The following is a 2909-nucleotide window of genomic DNA, read 5'->3' as shown; positions in this document are numbered from 1 at the left end:
GCCCAGTCATGCCTCCTTAATGAAGCCCCTGATTAAAATTTAAAATCAATTCATTCATTAGTTAATAAATTAAAAAATGACTAGACTCTGAGGCTTGAGGGAGCTTCCTTTCTGGCTGGTTAACACACAGGTGTGCTGGAGACTAGTTCCCACCCCCAGGAGGAGAGCACAGGTACTCTGGTGCCACCCTCCCTCAGCCCCTGCCCTGGGTGTCTCTCCCGCCTGGCTTCCCAAGTTGGATCTTTTATAAAAAACCATTATTGCAAGGACAGCATTTTCAGTGAGTTTTGTGAGTTGTTCTAATGAATTCTTGAACCTGGAGAGAGGTCATGGGAACACCAGTGTTGGTTGCCAAGTCAGTCAGAAGTACAAGTGGCCTAGAGGCCCCACTTGTGTCTGGTGTTCAAAGTGGGGGGTGGGGGGGTGGTCTTGTTGGCAACCTGTCCCTTTAACATGTGGTCGTTAAGGTGTGTGAACAATCCCTTCAACTTGGGGTAGCGCATGTCAGAACGGAACTGAATTGAATTGTAGCACAGAGAATTGGTGCCATAAGAACACCAGGCAATTTTTATTCATGATTTATTATTATTCTCAGGACTATTCTATGAACCAGATTTAATAGTCCCAGTTTTATTTTGTTTTGTGTTAACTTTGCCAGAAGGTGCGTGCGCTCACCAGAGAGAGACACAGAGAGTTTGAGATAAGGTGAGAAAGGACCCTCCATAGGGCATAGTCATGCTGCAATCTCTTCTCCTCCGTTTCTCCTTTCGAGATTGTGGGCTCCCCTGCATACATGCTCAGCATGTTTCTCAAGCCACTGGATCCAGGACTCCAACCACACGGTGGGCCATGTGGGAGCCAGCCTCCTTAACCACCACACCACAGGCTGGCTTTGGTCCCAGTGTTAAGAAAGTCAGTCACAGGATCAGCAGATGGTGTAATGGCTATGTCGCTGGACTCCCATGGAGTCAACTGCGGCTCAAGTCCTGGACCCGGTGGCTTAAACTCACACCAGGAGCGTGTGCATGCGTGCATAAGATCCTGAGAGGAGAATGGAGGAGAAGGGATTGTGGTGTGGCCATCCCCCGGGTGTGTGTGTGTGTGTGTGTGTGTGTGTGTGTGTGATTTCTCGCTCTCTATCTCTCTGTCTCTCTTTGTCTTTCTGGCGAATGCATGCACCCTAGAGCAAAAACCTTGAAAGATAAAGAAAGAAAGAAAGAAAGAAAGAAAGAAAGAAAGAAAGAAAGAAAGAAAGAAAAAGAAAGAAAGAAAGAGAAAAAAAAGAAGAAAGAAAGAAAGCAAGGAAGGAAGAAAGAAAAAGAAAGCCAATCACATAGAGATTAACCAGCATGCCCAAGGTCACCCAGATAACAGTGGAGTGGAGTCAGATCTGCCAGGACTGTGTGCCCAGACGCCACACTTCACCATCTAGCATACGGTCCCCAACATCTGCTGGGCTGACACGTGGAAGAGGGATGAGGCACCTCGGGGACTGGAACTTGGAAACCAGAAGGCTGTTGCAGACAGGCGGATTTTAGCTGTGAGCATGAGGGAGAACTTTCTGACAGCAGCACTGCTTACTACTGCTGTCAGCTGTGAGCTCTCTCTCCTGGGCTCAGAGTAACTGGAGCGCGCTGTAGACGGGCTTCTGCCCTTGCTGGGACGGACTGAGGCCTCTGAGTCCGGATTCTATGGTAGCTCTCGACTCAGCAGGAGAGGGGGAGTTCCTGCCAATGGCCGGAGCGTCTGAAAGCTCAGCCTCCTGAGAGGAAGCCCTCTCACGACCAGAAACTAGCAATTACTCACCAGGAGGAAGGCCCGAGGTTCCCTTCTCTCAGCGCTTGGTCTGCACCCCTGCTCCGGTCTCAGAACGCTGGTCACATCTACACAGCCTCAAACATCCAAGAGGAGACTGAAAGAAAACACAGACATGACGATCGTCAGAGCCTCGTCTATGCCGCTGGGACTCTCAGCCTGGTTTATTACAAGGACTGCTAGGAAATTCTTTAAAATGCACTTGAAATAAATTTATTTTAAAATGTTGCCAGAGAGCACATGCACTTGCTAGAGAGAGACAGAGTCAGGAAGAGAGAGAAAGCATCCCTCATGGGGCATGGTCACGCTACAATTCCTTCTCCATTTCGCCACCATTTCCGGCTTTGGGATACCCAGTGTGATTTTCAAGCACCAGAGCTAGGAGTCAAACCACTGCTTGGCCAGCAGGTAGTGTGGTGGTTTAAGGTATTTTAAGGCATTAAACACCCCCATGGCTGACCACATTTGAAGTCCCAGACCCAGAGACTTGAAAATCCCACCTGGTGTGGGTGTGTGCATGTGTACTCAAAACCCCAGGAGGAGAATGGAGGAGAAGGGATTGTGGTGTGGCCATCCTCCTTGGGAGGTGATTTCCCATTTTCCTTCTCTCTCTCTCTCCCTCTGTCTCTCTCCAGTGAGTGCACATACCCTAAATCCTAAAAGTAAAAAGGGAAAAGAAAAAAATAATGTTCCTTACCTTTTTATTTATTTATTTATTTTTATTTTTAGAGAGATTTTTGCTATAGGGTGCATGTGCTCTCTGGTGAGACAGAGACAGAAAGTGAGAAATCACCCCCCGGGGGGGATGGCCATACTGCAATTCCTTCTCCTCCATTCACCTCTTGGGATTTGGGGTGCACACACACACACATACACACATACACATTTTAAGCTGTCGGGTCAAGGACTTGAACTGCGGTTGACTATGTGGGAGTCCAGCAATGTAACCATTATGCCATTTGCTGGGCCCCCTTACCTTTTTATAGACATAGTTTGCTTCTAAAATACCTTAAACCACCACACTACCTGCTGGCCCTAAAAGTTTATCAATGAGATAAGAATTTGGGGACCAGCAGATGGCATAATGGCTACAT

At 47.9% G+C, this 2909-nt stretch overlaps 1 protein-coding gene across 5 annotated transcripts in view; it reads right to left on the bottom strand.

Annotated features, from left to right (window-relative positions):
- The window catches only part of ADD2 (adducin 2), a 145690-nt gene that overhangs the window by 64792 nt on the left and 77989 nt on the right, over positions 1–2909 (bottom strand). For all 5 annotated transcript variants that reach the window (XM_006151273.2, XM_027772974.1, XM_027772971.1 and 2 more), the window contains one exon: positions 1807–1912. The gene's annotated coding sequence lies outside the window, so the exon portion shown is untranslated. The remainder of the gene's footprint in view (positions 1–1806; positions 1913–2909) is intronic.

The sequence above is a fragment of the Tupaia chinensis genome, unplaced genomic scaffold (genome assembly GCF_000334495.1).
Source record: "Tupaia chinensis unplaced genomic scaffold, TupChi_1.0 Scaffold000316_1, whole genome shotgun sequence".
Taxonomy (NCBI): domain Eukaryota; kingdom Metazoa; phylum Chordata; class Mammalia; order Scandentia; family Tupaiidae; genus Tupaia; species Tupaia belangeri.
This window is presented reverse-complemented; position numbering and strand designations above follow the sequence as displayed.